This window comes from Scardinius erythrophthalmus, assembly GCF_964197995.2.
Source record: "Scardinius erythrophthalmus genome assembly, chromosome: 11".
In the NCBI taxonomy this organism is placed as follows: domain Eukaryota; kingdom Metazoa; phylum Chordata; class Actinopteri; order Cypriniformes; family Leuciscidae; genus Scardinius; species Scardinius erythrophthalmus.
In genome coordinates this window covers 26,467,075-26,488,266 of record NC_138231.1, presented here as the reverse complement: position 1 = coordinate 26,488,266, position 21,192 = coordinate 26,467,075, and positions in this window count along the sequence as shown.

Sequence of the window (21,192 nt, the reverse complement as noted above, 5' to 3'; positions counted from 1 at the left end):
AGCACACAAAACCAATGACATAGTCTATACAGAGAAATGTTAACAGCAATTTACGTTGACTAAAATAAGATGCTCTAAAAACAAAATAAGTGACAAGAGCAGTAAGCTCAACAGATTGCACACATTGAGTCAATCCAAGATATGCATAATATTAAGTAGCCTAGGAAATGACTGTAATGGAGGGAGAACCGTGAGTCATGTCATGTTATCTTGTAGTAACAACAAAAAGATGGGTAGAAATACATGATGTAATAATATTTTGGTGTGCAACCAACAGGAACCCGAATACAGTGAGATCTGCTGAAGTAACCCAGAAAACACAGAACGTTGGCACAACGTACCCAACCTTCTAACAACGCTTTAACAACATGGCCAAAAGGTTGCTATACGTTGTGTGGTGAAGGTTGTTACAGTGTTATCACAATGTTGACATTAAACCACCTTTCAGGGCCATTGCTTAAGATTGTGCCTAGGGTGTCTGGACAATCACTGGACGACATACTGTATGTACTCGTCACTGCCCTCGAATCAGCCGCCCGTTGGGCCGTCTCATTCTTCATCGAGCAAGGATACGTGGGTATTGCATTTAATTTACCTCAGCTAAATAAGATAAACAATCATTCAAACACAACCTACAACTTCCTTGTCTAATGTGACATTTATTTGTTCACACCTCCAACCCATATTGATCCGTGACGTGTGCTTTGGCCAGGTGGTATTTATAGCATAGGGGGCGGAGCTTTAGATTCTAGAGAGCATTTGATTGGACAAAAGATGTGATGAGAAGCTGAAGTGATGTCATAAAAATCTATGATCCATTTTAACGGAATTGAGAGACTAAGTTTTGAATGCTTGTATCTCCTAAATGCAAATTTTGTCATTGTTTTGGAACACAACAGCTTATTCATGAACTTAAGGCTAACATATTCATACTAGAAGCTAAAAAACTTTTTTTTTTTTTTATTTCAGGGGGCCTTTAACATAATGCATTTTTCAATGTCTGATAGTATTCTTTCAGACTATCTTGAAGGTCACATATTCAGATCCAGTGTTGGGGAAAGTTAAATGTGTTACAATATTGTGTAACTCCCTAAAAAAAGTAATAGCATTACTTAGTTACTTTTTAAGGAAAGTAATGCATTACATTAACTTTATTTATTTATCTCACCTAGGCTTGGCTTGCTTTTTCTTGCTTGTGCTTGAAGAGTTATTTTTAGCAAACGTAAAGGCCTTTTCACACCAAAAGTGAAATGAACGGAAATGTAAATTCACACCTGTACAGTAGAGCACGTACATGTAGCTCAAACAAACCTCTGGACTATTCTGGACTGCAGAAGAATAGGATGCAGGAGAAGAAAGTTCAACAGTCTTACATTATATAAAAAAAAGAAGAAGAAAAAAAGAAACACAAATGTGATGTTTATATAAAGTCATTTCTGCTTATTGGTATGGTTGAATTGGGTCATCGAAGGTCAGCAGCAAAGACATTGGTTAATAAAGTGAGATTGGATACACAAAGTATATTTGTGTTATTTAGTATATTTAAGTAGTGATTTTTACTCTTTCTATACATTTACTGTATCTTTTTTGTGCAAGTGAGATGAGTAAATGCCTGCTCACAATTACTATAGAACTACAATAACCATCATGTTTACACACACACACACACACACACACACACACACACACACACACACACACACACACACACACACAGAAATAAATATGGCAACATATTTATTTTGAAATCTTTATTTGAGTATGGCAACATGATGCAGTACCTCGTTCTACAGTATTTCTATGACTATATCACTGACAGAGACCCCTCCCCCACTCTTACTTCTATTTAGGAGAACCTTTAGTGGTGAGATGAAATGTTTTGTGCATTGCCCCTGGTATTTTGTCTTAAAATTTAAAAGTAATGTGTTGCTTTAGTTAATTGAAAAAAGAAAAAGAAAAAAAAAAGCTAATCATATTACGTAACTCGCGTTACTTGCAATGTGTTACCCTAACACTGTTCAGAGCAATATGTACTGCTTCTCTATTATTACCTTGGTTTCTCTCAAGGTCTTGTATGCTCACTGGAGATTTTGGCTAAAAACAAAGTGCTTTGTGATATTTAATAATGTTAGAAATGCATTTGTTGAAGTGAACAGAGCATTTGAGTATTAACACAAACATACACAAAGTTCACATGCATAAAAAGCATGGCAATCAGTCCCCTTTGTTTTGTTATTATGAAAATCAGTTATTAAATTAAGTTATAAAAAAAATTATACATCCATGGAAAAATGCAAAAGATGAATGCACACTGCATTGCAGTGACTATGCAGTGTATGTTTGCCTTGGTTTAATCATGACCACTGTGTTGTTTACAATGAGAGCTAATTGCTGGTGTACATTTGCGGTGACAAGGTGACTTCTGTTAACATCACTCTTGTTTTTTCAGACTAGGAGCCAAAACCACTTCCTTGAGTCACAAATTTAAATTTCTTAATTCAAAAACCATTAGCCTACTGCAAGAAAAAAAAGGTCAGTGACTTAGGAAGTATACTAATAATGCTAAACAAAGTGAGTTAAATTACCCAAGACAAACCTTTTTTTATATTTCAAAAGATGATACTGAAAAAAGAGAAGGTTTTAATGTGTCAGGCATGCCCAAAGTAAGTGAAAGTATCCCAGAAATCACAATGTGAACTCCTTATCTAAACAAGATGGATGGGACAAACTGAACAACATCAAAAAAGACAATAGTTTTTGGCAACATCGAGTAGATCTACATATATTCTGTGTTGTGCATGCATTCACTGATTATGTTCACGATATAATAGCAACTGTAAATTAAACCAGGGGCCGTATTCACAAAACATTCGATCTAACCACTAAAAGTTCTCCTAAATAGCAGTACAACTTCTTAGTTTCCTCTTTAAACCTACTCACAAAGCTGCTGAGACCAACTTTTACTGAGATAAGTCTGAAGCTCAGAGAAAGGGCGGGGTTGACCTCGTTGCTATGGATGATGTCAACACGCTTACTAACTAGGACATGACCACAGTGATTGGCTGATGGGGGAGGGGTCTCTGTCAGTGATTTAATCATAGAAAAACTGTAGAACGAGGTATCATGTTGCCATAATCAAATACAAGTTTTAAAATAAAAATGTTGCCATATTCAAATAAAGATTTTAAAAGGTAGGCTAAGTGTCAGTAATTAAATTAAAGTATATGTTCAGTTAATTGTCATTCTCTTACATGTCCGCATCTCGAGAGATTGCAGGATTCAAGCGACAAATATGTTTATCTATCCAATCAGAAGGAAAAAGCGTAACTTGTCATCCAGATAACTTTATATCTGGATATAAATAACTTTATAACACAATATTGCTTGCTGGGCTGTTAAAGTCCCTGTAAAGTCAAAATTAAGTATGTGTTCTGAGTTTGCCACACCACAGAAAAACGTGTTATTAGCCACCCAGCCAAATTTAAATGATAAAAAAAGCCGGCAAGTACATAAAATAAGCTATCAAAATCTTGAAAAAATGAGCAGTAGTCTGCTCTCAAACGCTGGGGGCGTGTACGCTGGCTTACGCTGAAACCACGCCCACTCGCGGGAAAGCTCGCTGCCGTCGCCACAACTGTCACCGCTACAGCCGGAATGGATGCTCCTAGCAGCTTATTAGGGCCCAAGCCCTGAAAGGGCGAAGGCCCTATTGTTTTCGGTAGGATTATTAGGGCCCAAGCCCTGAAAGGGCGAAGGCCCTATTGTTTTCGGTAGGATTATTATTATTATTATTAGGGCCCAAGCCCTGAAAGGGCGAAGGCCCTATTGTTTCCGGTAGGATTATTATTAGGGCCCAAGCCCTGAAAGGGCGAAGGCCCTATTGTTTTCGGTAGGATTATTTATTATTAGGGCCCAAGCCCTGAAAGGGCGAAGGCCCTATTGTTTTCGGTAGGATTATTATTATTATTATTATTATTATTAGGGCCCAAGCCCTGAAAGGGCGAAGGCCCTATTGTTTTCGGTAGGATTATTTATTATTATTATTATTAGGGCCCAAGCCCTGAAAGGGCGAAGGCCCTATTGTTTTCGGTAGGATTATTAGGGCCCAAGCCCTGAAAGGGCGAAGAGCCCTATTGTTTTCGGTAGGATTATTTGTTATTAGGGCCCAAGCCCTGAAAGGGCGAAGGCCCTATTGTTTTCGGTAGGATTATTAGGGCCCAAGCCCTGAAAGGGCGAAGGCCCTATTGTTTTCGGTAGGATTATTATTATTAGGGCCCAAGCCCTGAAAGGGCGAAGGCCCTATTGTTTCCGTAAGGATTATTAGGGCCCAAGCCCTGAAAGGGCGGAGGCCCTATTGTTTTCGTAAGGATTATTAGGGCCCAAGCCCTGAAAGGGCGAAGGCCCTATTGTTTCCGTAAGGATTATTTTTTTTTTTTTTCTTCATTATTTTTTTTTTTGCCTTTTTCCCACTTTTGGGGCCCTTAACATGCTCAAAAACTCTTGAAATTTTGCACACACGTCAGAACCTGCGGCCATCAGGGCCGGGCTGAAGCTGGTACTGGGGCGTGGCAGGGGGGCTCGACAGCGCCCCCTGGAATGGGGTCCGAAAACTTGGTCCATAAATCAAACACGCTTGCATGTAATAATATGAAACTCAGTACACATATCGATCTCATCGGGCCGAACAACTTTCGTGCTCTAAGTTTTACAAAAGCCCAACAGGAAGTCGGTTATTATACGTTGTTTGGAAAACGCATACAATGGAATGTGAAATACTCCTCCTAGGGATTTCATCCGATCGCCACCAAACTCGGTGAGAATAAAGTCAAGACATTGAGGATGAATTCTTGCGAACGGATTTTTGATATCTCGAACGGTTTGGCCGTGGCGAGGAAACGAATTTATGGCGAATAATGGGACACAGGAAGTGTGTTATAACTTCTGCATACATTAACTGATCTTGATGAAACTTCAGCAGTGTGTTCGTTGTAAGAGGCCGATCACATGGATGTGACTATTGTGAGTCAAAGTTATAGCGCCACCAACTGGCAGCAGGAAGTGTGTCACTTTCAAAATGCTTTGAAGTCACCCTCTTAATTTTACCCGATTTGCTTCAAACTTTCTGTGTATAATGTAAACACAGGGCAGATGTAGACCTGTGAAAGGATTATTGATATCTTAGATACTGTTGCCGTGGCAACACATCAAGTTTTAATATTCTTTTCGGATGCGTTTGAGACTCTTAACATGCTTGAAATTGGATGAAACTCGACAGACACATAACACTTATTAGCCAGTAGACATGTGAAAAGTTTCAGAAACGGGCGTGGCAGGGGGGCTCAACAGCGCCCTCTTGAACAGGGTCTGAAAACTTGGTCCATATATCAAATACGCTTGCATGAATTAATATGAAACTCGGTACACATATAGATCTCGTCGGGCCGAACAACTTTCCCTCTGTCAAGTTTCACGCCAGCCCAACAGGAAGTCAGCTATTATGGGTTGTTTGGAAAACGCTTGCTGTGGAATGTGATGTACTCCTCCTAGAGAATTCATTCAATCACCTCCAAACTCAGTCAGCATGAAGTAAAGACATTGAGGATGCTAAATTGCGGACGGATTTTTGATATCTTGAACGGTTTGGCCGTGGTGAGGAAACGAATTTATGGCGAGAAAAGAGAGACACAAAGTGTTATAACTTCTGCATACATCAACTGATCTTGATGAAACTTCAGCAGTGTGTTCGTGGTAAGAGGCCGATCAGATGGATGTGACTATTGTGAGTCAAAGTTATAGCGCCACCAACTGGCAGCAGGAAGTGTGTCACTTTCAACATACTTTTGACAAAAGTGGGGGGGTTAGTTTTAAATACAGTAAAAAAAAAATGTTTTTATATTGTTCTCATCAAGCCGGACAACTTTCTAATTTACATTCATTAGCTCAGAGCAAAAGGAAGTCAGATATTTTGGTCTGAATGTGGATTTTTTTGCAAAATCAGCCTATGAATTTTTAGCCACTCCTCTTAAACTATTTATTTTATTCCCACCAAACTTTTTCAACATGATGAAAATACATTAAATATGCTAAATTGTGAACGGATAATAAATATCTCAAATGGTTTTGCTATGGCGAGGGATTAAAGTAATGTCCAAAAAGGAAAAACTAAAAGCCTCAAATTTTCTAAAAATGTAATTATATACCATTTATTTCTATATAAAAGTATACAAACATCACAACTAAACATTTTATTATTTTTTTTCAATTTAAGAATGAATTTTAAGTTTAAAAACTGCCAGAATGGTTGTTTAGTCTAAACAATACATAAATAAAGTCAAACATAGTGCTATACTGCCCTCTTGTGTTCAAAATCAGGTAGGCCTATTATATCTATATAAAAATATACTAGGTATGTGACGGTGAGAATATTTTACCACCGGTTAACTGACGTGTGACACCGCTGGGGGCTTTTTAATCGCTAACTTAAAAACGAAAGTAAAATATGTTCGTCCGCACTGACATTTATATTGGTTGAGCGAGTGTTTCAAATGAATTCCTATGGAAGTAGGAATTAACTGAAAAACGTTCACTCTGTTCTGCTCGTTCCTCGCCGTGGACGCGCACCCTTATGAATGCCCGTGCAGCCATGAGCATTTTAGTTTCATTTTAAAATTAGCGCCTTTCGGGGGGTGGATTGCTTGAAATTATTTTACAAAAGCACAATTTTGTGTTTTATTGCAACTGTACACAAATATAAGTTAACACTTTGCAGTTTGAATGTCGTCCTGTATAATGACGGAGTATGTTTTTATGTGTCTACTGTTCAATCGCGCCCACGCCACACACACACACACACGGTTTACTATCTTTGTGGGTACTCTCCATGGACTTAATGGTTTTTATACTGAACAAACTGTATATTCTATCTCCTCACACTAACCCTACCCCTAAACCTACCTATCCCATAAAACTTTCTGCATTTTTACATTTCCAAAAAAACTCATTCTGTATGATTTATAATCTTGTTTACCCATGGGGACCTCTATTTAGGTCCCCACTGTGACACGAGTCCCCATGAGTCTGTGTGCATTCAGGTTAAAGTCCCCACCGGGATAGAAAAACATGAACACACACACACACACACACTCCAGCATTACAATCTTGACATCGCAGCCTGTTCATTATAGCCTTAATAAAATATAATAATAAAATAGTCAACCTAACATATAAAAATTACACTGCTCTAAATAGTCAGTAGTACAATTCGTACATTCAAAGTAAGCACCGCTCGCTCCACTGTGATGTTTCCAAGCAAATTTTTGCGCATGTGAAGAGGATGATTTTTTCCATCAATATTGGAACACGAGTGAAGAACAAAGCCTATAATAAAGAATAGTTTAGCATCCAAATACATCGCAAATGTTGAAACATTTTGATTCTGATGAGAGGGTTACGTGAGCCCAACACTTCTTACTTTCATTTTTACTTTTACATTAAATTTAAAGGATTTGTTGTGGAATATTTTGAGTGTATCATAAAATCTGAATAATAAAAAAAAAAAAATAATAATAATAATAAAAAAAAAAAATGAATGAATGAATGAATAAATAAATATATATATGTATGTATATATATATATATATATATATATATATATATATATATATATGTATATATATATATATATATATATATATATATATATATATATATATAGCTGCGAGCAGCGATGAAGGGCCAAAGCCGGCGGCACCGCCACCCTAAAGGCACCGGGGTTGCGGTGCCACCGGCTTGGGCCCGTAATCGCTGCTCGCAGCTATATTTTTTTTTTTTTTTCTTCATTATTTTTTTTTTTTGCCTTTTTGCCACTTTTGGGGCCCTTAACATGCTCAAAAACTCTTGAAATTTTGCACACACGTCAGAACCCGCGGCCATCAGGGCCGGGCTGAAGCTGGTACCGGGGCGTGGCAGGGGGGCTCGACAGCGCCCCCTGGAATGGGGTCCGAAAACTTGGTCCATAAATCAAACACGCTTGCATGTAATAATATGAAACTCAGTACACATATAGATCTCATCGGGCCGAACAACTTTCGTGCTCTAAGTTTTACAAAAGCCCAACAGGAAGTCGGTTATTATACGTTGTTTGGAAAACGCATTCAATGGAATGTGAAATACTCCTCCTAGGGATTTCATCCGATCGCCACCAAACTCGGTGAGAATAAAGTCAAGACATTGAGGATGAATTCTTGCGAACGGATTTTTGATATCTCAAACGGTTTGGCCGTGGCGAGGAAACAAATTTATGGCGAATAATGGGACACAGGAAGTGTGTTATAACTTCTGCATACATTAACTGATCTTGATGAAACTTCAGCAGTGTGTTTGTTGTAAGAGGCCGATCACATGGATGTGACTATTGTGAGTCAAAGTTATAGCGCCACCAACTGGCAGCAGGAAGTGTGTCACTTTCAAAATTCTTTGAATTCACCCTCTTAATTTTACCCGATTTGCTTCAAACTTTATGTGTATAATGTAGACACACGGCAGATGTAGACCTGTGAAAGAATTATTGATATCTTAGATACTGTTGCCGTGGCAACGCATCAAACTTTAATATTCTTTTCGGATGCGTTTGAGACTCTTAGCATGCTTGAAATTGGATGAAACTCGACAGATACATCACATTTATTAGCCAGTAGACATGTGAAAAGTTTCAGAAACGGGCGTGGCAGGGGGGCTCAACAGCGCCCCCTTGAACGGGGTCTGAAAACTTGGTCCATATATCAAACACGCTTGCATGAATTAATATGAAACTCGGTACACATATAGATCTCATCGGGCCGAACAACTTTCCCTCTGTCAAGTTTCACGCCAGCCCAACAGGAAGTCGGCTATTATGGGTTGTTTGGAAAACGCTTGCTGTGGAATGTGAACTACTCCTCCTAGAAAATTCATCCCATCCCCACCAAACTCGGTGTGCATGAAGTCAAGACATTGAGGATGCTAAATTGCGGACGGATTTTTGATATCTCAAACGGTTTGGCCGTGGCAAGGAAACGAATTTATGGTGAATAAGGGACACAGGAAGTGTGTTATAACTTCAGCATACATTATCTGATCTTGATGAAACTTCAGCAGTGTGTTCGTTGTAAGAGGCCGAACACAAGGATGTGACTATTGTGAGTCAAAGTTATAGCGCCACCAACTGGCAGCAGGAAGTACATCACTTTCAAAATGCTTTGAAATCACCCTCTTATTTTTACCCGATTTGCTTCAAACTTTATGTGTATAATGTAAACACACGGCAGATGTAGACCTGTGAAAGGATTTTTGATATCTTTAATACTGTTGTCGTGGCAACGCATCAAACTTTAATATTGTTTTTTGATGCTTTTGAGACTCTTAACATACTTGAAATTGAATGAAACTCGACAGACACATCACACTTATTAGCCCGTAGACTTGTGCAAAGTTTCAGAAACGGGCGTGGTGAGGGGCTCAGTAGCGCCACCTTTAGTCATAAATGGGGGGGGTTAGTTTTATCAACAGCAACAAAACTTGGTATGTGTATTGTTCTCATCAAGACGGACAACTTTCTAATTTACATTAACGATCTCTGACCAACAGGAAAAGAGATATTTTGGTTTGAATGTGGATTTTCTGAAGAATTTTCTCTCCCTCTCTCTGTGTCTCTGTGTGTGTGAGGGGAGGGGGGGATTTGACTATTGCTTTTATATTGTTAATCAAGGTTTCAGGGGCTTTTGGGGTCCTTAACGTGCTCAAAAACTCTTGAAACTTTACACACAGGTCAGAACCCACGGCCATCAGTGCCGGGCTGAAGCTGGTACCCGGGCGTGGCAGGGGGCTCAACAGCGCCCCCTTGAACACGGTCTGAAAACTTGGTCCATATGTCAAACACACTTGCATGAATTAATATGAAACTCGGTACACATATAGATCTCATCGGGCCGAACAACTTCCGCAGTCTAAGTTATTAGCTCCGCCCAACAGGAAGTCAGCTATTATGGGTTGTTTGGAAAACGCTTGCTGTGGAATGTGAACTACACCTCCTAGAGAATTCATCCAATCCCCACCAAACTCGGTGTGCATGAAGTCAAGACATTGAGGATGCTAAATTGCGGACGGATTTTTGATATCTCGAACGGTTTGGCCGTGGCGAGGAAACAAATTTATGGCGAGAAAAGAGAAACACGAAGTGTTATAACTTCTGCATACATTAACTGATCTTGATGAAACTTCAGCAGTGTGTTCATGGTAAGAGGCCGGTCAGATGGATGTAACTATTGTGAGTCAAAGTTATAGCGCCACCAACTGGTAGCAGGAAGTGTGTCACTTTCAAAATGCTTTTATCAAAAGTGGGGGGGTTACTTTTACCCACAGTTACAAAAATCAGTACGCATATTGGTCTCATCGAGCCGGACAACTTTCTAATTTACAGTCATTAGCTCCGAGCAACAGGAAGTCAGATATTTTGGTTTGAATGTGGATTTTTTGGATATGTCAGACTCTGAGTTTTTAGTTACTCCTCCTAAGTGGTTTATTTTATTCACACCAAACTTTTTCAACATGATAAAAAATACATTCAAGATTATATATATATATATATATATATATATATATATATATATATATATATATATATATAAATATAGCTGCGAGCAGCGATGAAGGGCCAAAGCCGGCGGCACCGCCACCCCGGTGCCTTTAGGTAACTAAAGGCATCGGGGTTGCGGTGCCACCGGCTTGGGCCCGTAATCGCTGCTCGCAGCTATATTTTTTTTTTTTTTCTTTTTTTTCTTCATTATTTTTTTTTTTGCCTTTTTGCCACTTTTGGGGCCCTTAACATGCTCAAAAACTCTTGAAATTTTGCACACACGTCAGAACCTGCGGCCATCAGGGCCGGGCTGAAGCTGGTACTGGGGCGTGGCAGGGGGGCTCGACAGCGCCCCCTGGAATGGGGTCCGAAAACTTGGTCCATAAATCAAACACGCTTGCATGTAATAATATGAAACTCAGTACACATATAGATCTCATCGGGCCGAACAACTTTCGTGCTCTAAGTTTTACAAAAGCCCAACAGGAAGTCGGTTATTATACGTTGTTTGGAAAACGCATACAATGGAATGTGAAATACTCCTCCTAGGGATTTCATCCGATCGCCACCAAACTCGGTGAGAATAAAGTCAAGACATTGAGGATGAATTCTTGCGAACGGATTTTTGATATCTCGAACGGTTTGGCCGTGGCGAGGAAACGAATTTATGGCGAATAATGGGACACAGGAAGTGTGTTATAACTTCTGCATACATTAACTGATCTTGATGAAACTTCAGCAGTGTGTTCGTTGTAAGAGGCCGATCACATGGATGTGACTATTGTGAGTCAAAGTTATAGCGCCACCAACTGGCAGCAGGAAGTGTGTCACTTTCAAAATGCTTTGAAGTCACCCTCTTAATTTTACCCGATTTGCTTCAAACTTTATGTGTATAATGTAAACACAGGGCAGATGTAGACCTGTGAAAGGATTATTGATATCTTAGATACTGTTGCCGTGGCAACGCATCAAGTTTTAATATTCTTTTCGGATGCGTTTGAGACTCTTAACATGCTTGAAATTGGATGAAACTCGACAGACACATAACACTTATTAGCCAGTAGACATGTGAAAAGTTTCAGAAACGGGCGTGGCAGGGGGGCTCAACAGCGCCCTCTTGAACAGGGTCTGAAAACTTGGTCCATATATCAAACACGCTTGCATGAATTAATATGAAACTCGGGACACATATAGATCTCGTCGGGCCGAACAACTTTCCCTTTGTCAAGTTTCACGCCAGCCCAACAGGAAGTCAGCTATTATGGGTTGTTTGGAAAACGCTTGCTGTGGAATGTGATGTACTCCTCCTAGAGAATTCATTCAATCACCTCCAAACTCAGTCAGCATGAAGTAAAGACATTGAGGATGCTAAATTGCGGACGGATTTTTGATATCTTGAACGGTTTGGCCGTGGTGAGGAAACGAATTTATGGCGAGAAAAGAGAGACACGAAGTGTGTTATAACTTCTGCATACATTAACTGATCTTGATGAAACTTCAGCAGTGTGTTCGTGGTAAGCGGCCGATCAGATGGATGTGACTATTGTGATTCAAAGTTATAGCGCCACCAACTGGCAGCAGGAAGTGTGTCACTTTCAACATGCTTTTGACAAAAGTGGGGGGGTTAGTTTTAAATACAGTAAAAAAAATTGTTTTTATATTGTTCTCATCAAGCCGGACAACTTTCTAATTTACGTTCATTAGCTCAGAGCAAAAGGAAGTCAGATATTTTGTTCTGAATGTGGATTTTTTTGCAAAATCAGCCTATGAATTTTTAGCCACTCCTCTTAAACTATTTATTTTATTCCCACCAAACTTTTTCAACATGATGAAAATACATTAAATATGCTAAATTGTGAACGGATAATAAATATCTCAAACGGTTTTGCTATGGCGAGGGATTAAAGTAATGTCCAAAAAGGAAAAACTAAAAGCCTCAAATTTTCTAAAAATGTAATTATATACCATTTATTTCTATATAAAAGTATACAAACATCACAACTAAACATTTTATTCTTTTTTTCAATTTAAGAATGAATTTTAAGTTTAAAAACTGCCAGAATGGTTGTTTAGTCTAAACAATACATAAATAAAGTCAAACATAGTGCTATACTGCCCTCTTGTGTTCAAAATCAGGTAGGCCTATTATATCTATATAAAAATATACTAGGTATGTGACGGTGAGAATATTTTACCACCGGTTAAAGCTACAATATGCAAGAATTTTTTGCCACGAGAGGGCGCTACATTCCAAACAACAACAACGGCGTAGCTTGATGACGATGTGAAGGAGCGGGAATGATGGGAACTGTCGTTTTAAACTCCACCGTGGATGTAAATCAGTCAGATGGGCAGGGCTTGACATTAACACCCGCCAACCCGACAAATGCGGGTGGATTTTGCTCGTGGCGGGTAACACAGTCACTCCAACTAGCCACTTTGGCGGGTTGAATAATTGTAGTCTTTTCAAAAGGCATCTGAAATAAGTGTGACACTACGACACTACAACTCCCATAGGGCTGTCAACGAATATTCTAAATTCGAATATATATTCGAATAGTTTTAAAAAACAGAATTTCGAAGGTGAAAATTAATATTCGAATGTGGAAAAACGCCCGCGGTAGCAGAGGCGCGGCTGTCTGCTTTGTGAGTGGGCGCGCTGCCTGAGGGGTCAATTTATTTAACGTTAAACAGAAACATGAAGTGTAGGCTACTGTACTGACTGAATAGATATTGCATGAATAAGGTAGGTTAGATACAGCAGTTTCATGCACTGCAGGCTTCCACTGGTTTGATTATTTACCGTTTCATGTCAAGGAAAAGTTCCATGTTTCCCACAGCACGGCTCGCTCGGAGCATTCAATGTCGATTATATATAGGCTACTGTAAAACTTCAATCAATGTTAATAATATTTGTTTCAATCACTGAATGAAGCCTGCTATATAAGAGTCGCGACCTTAAATGGCTTGCATTAAACTCTTGATCAGCACTCAACATTCGCTTATTGTTGTTGTTCATTTTTAAACTGTTATGCACAGAGCGCGTGACGCCTCATTCGCGCCGCAAGACCTCCAGACGCGCGTAAACGCGTCTTTACACTCGCGCCAGACGCTCTATTCGCGTTTGGTGTTGAGTGTGAGGGCTAGAGAGATGAAGAGTGCCTGCGAGTGAGCGAGCGAGAGTGAGTGAGGTCTGCGGTCTTGGCCATTAGTTGATTTCCTTGTTTTCGTGTAGGTAATACGTTGTCAAATATGTTTAAACTTAAATAAACTACCTATACAAGTAGTTATGTCTCTTTGTATTAATTTGTCCTGTTATTGACGTAATGCACGTCATTGACAAAATGCGCAACCAGATGTTCGAATAGTTCGAATATAAGCTATGTGTTTTTTTTAGAGGGAATATTCGAAGGTCATTTTTGAGCAATTTTGACAGCCCTAATGAATATTGTCGCTAGTGACAGACAACAAAGAACCTGCTGGAGTTATGTCGTTTGCCGGTGGAGCAATGTGGCGACATAATACATAATACATGGTTTTATTTTAAAAAGGAGCTTTACACACAACCTTATCAGAGCTAATGATAATGACCTGTATTGTTATATATTTATGTAGTCTTGATTTGGGTGTATACAGTGGTTTTACATTTAAAAGGGTTGTAAATCTAGTTCAAGTACATTTTAGCACGCCATAGTCAACTTTTATCAGGTAATTTCACAACAACAAAAATGTGGCTAGTAAAAATGCTGTGTGGCTAGTAACTTTGGAAAACCACTAGCCACATTGGCTAGTGAGCAAAAAAGTTAATGTCAAGCCCTGCAGATGGGAATCGAAAAATCATGTTCATGGATGAGGCTAAGTTCTATTTTTATAATGACATGCTTTTTGTGGCGAGGGGGGCATGGTTCAGCGCGGTCTGTAATGGGAGAGAGAAGAGAAGAGCGTGGGACGCAAGTAGGTCAAGTGCAAATGACGAACACCTGTGTCTTATTGCTGTGATCCGCTTGGAGAGACTGCTTATAAGCCGCGCTGGAACGAGAGAGAGACTGAAGAGAAAATTGGACGCAGAGAAAGAAAACCGGTGGATCCGAGCTCTCATTTTTGAACTGTTTTGTGCCGTCGCGGTTGCCACGGTGAATGCGCGTTGTGCATGACTTTAGTTTGTTTTGCTTTATTTTAATAAAGTACCAGTCACGCTGACCCCTGTCTTCTTCCTTCCTGGCTCTTAAACCTCATCACACTTTTATTTCATTAAAATGAATTAACCGCAAGAAAAGTAAGGTTTAATACTACACTGGTTATCATAGATGTTACTGTGTATGTCGAATTCATTGTTGTGATAAAGCGGCGCAGTTTTACGTGTTCTAAACCATTGTTGTAAAAGTACATTCGAACATACCCACATCATTTGCCAAAATACTGATTAATCTTTATGTATAACACATGCTATATTTATTTACATGGCCATAAACACCAGACGTGATAAACAATGTCAATGAACTAAACACAAATCTAAAGCAATAATACTTCCCTTACATAACTATTACAGAATGCTACATTTGGAAAATATAAATTTAAAGGGGTGGTTTACTGCCTTTTTTCTTTGCTTGATTGTGTTTATGGGCTGCAATATAACATGTCTTCGTGTTTCGTTTGTTAAAAAACGCCTTATTTTTCATAAATTTCACCTTTATTGTAAGCCGCTTCCTCCTCTGTCATTTGAACGACCGGTTGACTTCCTGAGTCTATGAAACCACTCCCTCAGAAAGAGGCAATGAGCTCAGATTGGTTAGTTCGGCCGGTGTGTTGTAATTGGCTAAACTGCGTCCGGAATCTTCACGCCCATTACCTTTACGGGCGACAGTTGCATGTGCTCCGGTCAAATGTAATGGTGTCAATATTGCCTCATCAGTTTGAGCCAGAATCAGACCCAGAGAGCGGTGATGAAGAGAGTCAAGCAGAACCTCCGCAAACACGGCTCTTACTAAACGTTTCTGAATGGTAATTTATTTTATTTTATTATTATTCTCTCAAAGAATTTCCATACGCTGTTACTTGAAAATGCTACTGCTGTGTTTGTTAGCTTTTGAGATACGCTTTCCCCCTGATTAAACATTTAATATAACTGAATACATGACTGAGTAATACCGTTTTTTAAAGATATTGTTTTATTGATAGAATGAACAACCGTTTAACTATTCACAAAGCTTAGTTTACTCAGTTTGTCGTTTTCTTTAGGTGTACATGTGATAACAGCAGCTGAAGTTTGCTGTTGCGATAATTTTTTTAAGTTTGTACACGTTTGTCTTATACACACAAAATAGCATCGAACTAACTAGCTACTATAAACAAACAGCTTTGGCATTGGTTTGCGTTCTTGATCAAATAAAAAAATTACGTCATTAAGTATACATGGAAAATACGTTTACAAAATTTGTACATATTACAAATTCGGGTCCAAAATGTTTGTACGCGTTTGTCATATACTAAAGCCAGCGCTGGCATTTTTTTACATCCTTGATAAAACTAAAACATTACGTCTTAAATTATACAGGCAAATACATTTAAAATGATTAAACCTTACTTGCAGGTTGTGGCCTCTGGTTTTAAAGCTGTAACTGCTTCATGTTGTAGTAATAGTTTCTTGTTGAATCCGGCATTGAACTCGTGTAGATTCTGGAAGCTGTCTTCCGTAAAATGTGCAGCACAGAGAGCTAAACTACGATTGTAATTGTCAGGAACATAACCAAACTTAAATTTTAACCATTGTTGACGAACTACAGCGTCTGTAGGAAGCCTGAACACAGAAGACCTGACAGCTACAGCTCTCCACTATAACTCCTCCTCTTCGACAGCAGAACCTGTTCCGGAGGGAGGGTGGATGTAAATGTATGGGTTAGTTACGTATAAAACCCGGGAAGTATCTCGTTGTAGTCCCATTCGAGACGTTTTTGTAGGCATTAAACTTCCTGATTTTTAAAAGACAATATCTCCGCTTATGTTGAACTTTAAGCGCAGCAACTTTGCAGATACTGTTCATGCACCAACAGCAACATTACACAGTATTTAAAATGAAAAAAGTGAAATAGCAATCAACCACCCCTTTAAGCATGCTTTGTCGACAGAACCAGCTGCAATCGGTAAAGAATAATTGTGTTCCATAACGACTGCACGAAACAAGCTAACGTTTGTTGCTTGATAGACGCTACAATTACAACTTCCGCATTTGTCTAGGACTCCACGCAGTACGAGCGGAAACAGAGGGTAACGCGGATGTGACGCAATTGACTGGCGACTCCCAGGTCCCCCCTGCTCTAACGCCCCATTTCCTTGGTTAAAATCGCAATTTTCTCACGATTTAAAAATAGTTGGAAACATTTGGGATATTGTAAGTAATCAACTTAACAAAATATATAACACTGGCCTTGAGATTATGGGATATTTTAATGCAAAATTATTGCATATTGTACCTTTAACTGACGTGTGACACCGCTGGGGGCTTTTTAATCGCTAACTTAAAAACGAAAGTAAAATATGTTCGTCCGCACTGACATTTATATTGGTTGAGCGAGCGTTTCAAATGAATTCCTATGGAAGTAGGAATTAACTGAAAAACGTTCACTCTGTTCTGCTCGTTCCTCGCAGTGGACGCGCACCGTTATGAATGCCCGTGCCGCCATGAGCATTTTAGTTTCATTTTAAAATTAGCGCCTTTCGGGGGGTGGATTGCTTGAAATTATTTTACAAAAGCACAATTTTGTGTTTTATTGCAACTGTACACAAATATAAGTTAACACTTTGCAGTTTGAATGTCGTCCTGTATAATGACGGAGTGTGTTTTATGTGTCTACTGTTCAATCGCGCCCACGCCACACACACACACACACACACACACACACGGTTTACTATCTTTGTGGGTACTCTCCATGGACTTAATGGTTTTTATACTGTACAAACTGTATATTCTATCTCCTCACACTAACCCTACCCCTAAACCTACCTATCCCAGAAAACTTTCTGCATTTTTACATTTCCAAAAAAACTCATTCTGTATGATTTATAATCTTGTTTACCCATGGGGACCTCTATTTAGGTCCCCACTGTGACACGAGTCCCCATGAGCCTGTGTGCATTCAGGTTAAAGTCCCCACCGGGATAGAAAAACATGAACACACACACACACACACACACACACACACACACACACACACACACACACACACACTCCAGCATTACAATCTTGACATCGCAGCCTGTTTATTATAGCCTTAATAAAATATAATAATAAAATAGTCAACCTAACATATAAAAATTACACTGCTCTAAATAGTCAGTAGTACAATTCGTACATTCACAGTAAGCACCGCTCGCTCCACTGTGATGTTTCCAAGCAAATTTTTACGCATGTGAAGAGGATGATTTTTTTCCGTCGATATTGGAACACGAGTGAAGAACAAAGCCTATAATAAAGAATAGTTTAGCATCCAAATACATCGCAAATGTTGAAACATTTTGATTCTGATGAGAGGGTTACGTGAGCCCAACACTGCTTACTTTCATTTTTACTTTACATTAAATTTAAAGGATTTGTTGTGGAATATTTTGAGTGTATCATAAAATCAGAATAAAAAAATAATAATAATAAAAAAAATAAAATGAATGAATGAATGAATGAATAAATAAATATATATATATATATATATATATGTATATGTGTATATATATATATATATATATATATATATATATATATATATATATATATTGCAGCGATGAAGGGCCAAAGCCGGCGGCACCGCCACCCTAAAGGCACCGGGGTTGCGGTGCCACCGGCTTGGGCCCGTAATCGCTGCTCGCAGCTATATTTATTATTATTTTTTTCTACTTCTCGGGCACTTTTGGGCCCCTTAACATGCTCAAAAACTCTTGAAACTTTGCACACAGGTCAGAACCCGCGGCCATCAGGGCCGCGCTGAAGCTGGTACCCGGGCGTGGCAGGGGGGCTCGACAGCGCCCCCTGGAACAGAATCTGAAATCTTGGACACATACAAGAACGTATTAGTATGTAACTCGGTACACATATAGATCTCATCAGGCCGAACAACTTCCGCACTATATGTTATTAGCTCCGCCCAACAGGAAGTCGGCTATTATGGGTTCTTTGAAAAACGTATGCTCTGGAATTTGAAATACTCCTCCTAGAGAATTCATCCGATCGCCACCAAACTCGGTGTGCATGAAGACAAGACATTGAGGATGAAAAATTGCCAGGGGATTTTTGATATCTCGAACGGTTTGCCCGTGGCGAGGAAACGAATTTATGGCGAATAATGGAAACAGGAAGTGTGTTATAACTTCTGCACACATTAACTGATCTTGATGAAACTTCAGCAGTGTGTTCGTGGTAAAAGGCCGATCACATGGATGTGACTATTGTGAGTCAAAGTTATAGCGCCACCAACAGGCAGCAGGAAGTGTCACTTTCAAAATGCTTTGAAATCACCCTCTTAGTTTTACCCCATTTGCTTCAAATTTTATGTGTATAATGTAAACATACGGCAGATGTAGACCTGTGAAAGGATTTTTGATATCTTTAATACTGTTGCCATGGCAACGCATCAAACATTAATATTCTTTTTTGATGCTTTTGAGACTCTAAGCATGCTTGAAATTGCATGAAACTCGACAGACACATCACTTTTATTAGCCAGTAGACATGTGCAAAGTTTCAGAAACGGGCGTTGTGGAATGGCTCAGTAGCGCCACCTTTAGTCAAAAATGGGGGCTTAGTTTTTCCTAGAATCACAAAACTTGGTACGTATATTGTTCTCATCAAGCTGGACAAGTTTCTAATTTATAATAATTGGCTTTGACCAACAGGAAGTCATATATTTTGGTTTGAATGAGGATTTTCTGGAGAAATTTCTCTCTCTCTCCGTCTCTATGTGTGTGTGTGGGGGGGGGGGGTCTATTCCATTTAATCTTTGTTTTTCAAGGTTTCAGGGGCTTTTGGGGCCTTTAACGTGCTCGAAAACTCTTGAAACTTTGCACACAGGTCAGAACCCGCGGCCATCAGGGCCAGGCTGAAACTGGTACCCGGGCGTGGCAGGGGGGCTCAACAGCGCCCCCTGGAACGGGATCCGAACACTTGTCCATAAATCAAACACACTTGCATGTAATGATATGAAACTCGGTACACATATAGATCTCATCGGGCCGAACAACTTTCGTGCTCTAAATTTTACGCCAGCCCAACAGGAAGTCAGCAATTATGCAGCAGACGGATTTTTGATATCTCAAACGCTTTGGCCTTGGCAAGGACACGAATTTATGGCGAGAAAAGAGAAACACGAAGTGTTATAACTTCTGCACACATTAACTGATCTTGATGAAACTTCAGCAGTGTGTTCGTGGTAAGAGGCCGATCAGATGGATGTGACTATTGTGAGTCAAAGTTATAGCGCCACCAACTGGCAGCAGGAAGTGTGTCACTTTCAAAATGTTTTTGACAAAAGTGGGGGGGTTAGTTTTACCCACAATTACAAAAATCAGTACGTATATTGGTCTCATCGAGCCGGACAACTTTCTAATTTACAGGCATTAGCTGCAACCAACAGGAAGTCAGATATTTTGGTCTGAATATGGATTTTTTGTTAAATCAGCCTCTGAGTTTTTAGGTACTCCTCCTAAAAGGTTTATTTTATTCCCACCAAACTTTTTCAACATGATAAAAATATATTAATGATGCTAAATTGTAAACGGATATTGAATATCTCAAACGGTTTTGCTATGGCGAGGGATTAAATTAATGTCAAAAAGGAAGCAGGAAACATCTCATAACTTCTAAAAATGTAATTATACACCATGTATTTTTATATAAAATTATACAAATATTAGAACTAAACCTATTTTATTCTGTTTTTGCAATTCAAGAAGTATGAAAAAGTTCAAAACAGGCTATTTAGTGCTATTTGGTTAAACAAAAAAGCAAACATAGGGCTATACTGCCCTCTTGTGTCCAAAAGGATATCAAACTAGTATATAAAACGTTTTACTAGGTAGGCCTATTGTATTTAAATATAAATTTATTAGGTATATGACTGTGAGGATATTTTCCCATCGGTTAATCGACGTGTGACACGAGCGGGTGCTTTTAAATCGCTAACTATAGTATACTATATACTAGTAAAATACAGGCGTCCGCACAGACATTGATAATGGTGCGGAGTAGAGCGAGCATTTTCAATGTGTTCCTATGGATGTAGGAATTAACTAAAACATTTTATTTATGTTTTTGTGTCCACTGTTCAACCGCAACCGCGTCACACACACACACACATTCCAGAATTGCAATCTTGACATCGCAGCCTGTTCATTATAGCCCTAATACAATATAATAATAAAAATAGTCAACCTAACATAAACGAATTACACTGCTCTGTTTAAATAGTCAGTAGTACAATTTGTACCATTCACAGAAAGCAGAGCTCCACTGTGATGTTTCCAAGCACATTTTTGTGCGTGTGAAGAGGATGATTTTTTCCATCGATATTGGAACACGAGTGAAGTACAAAGCCTAT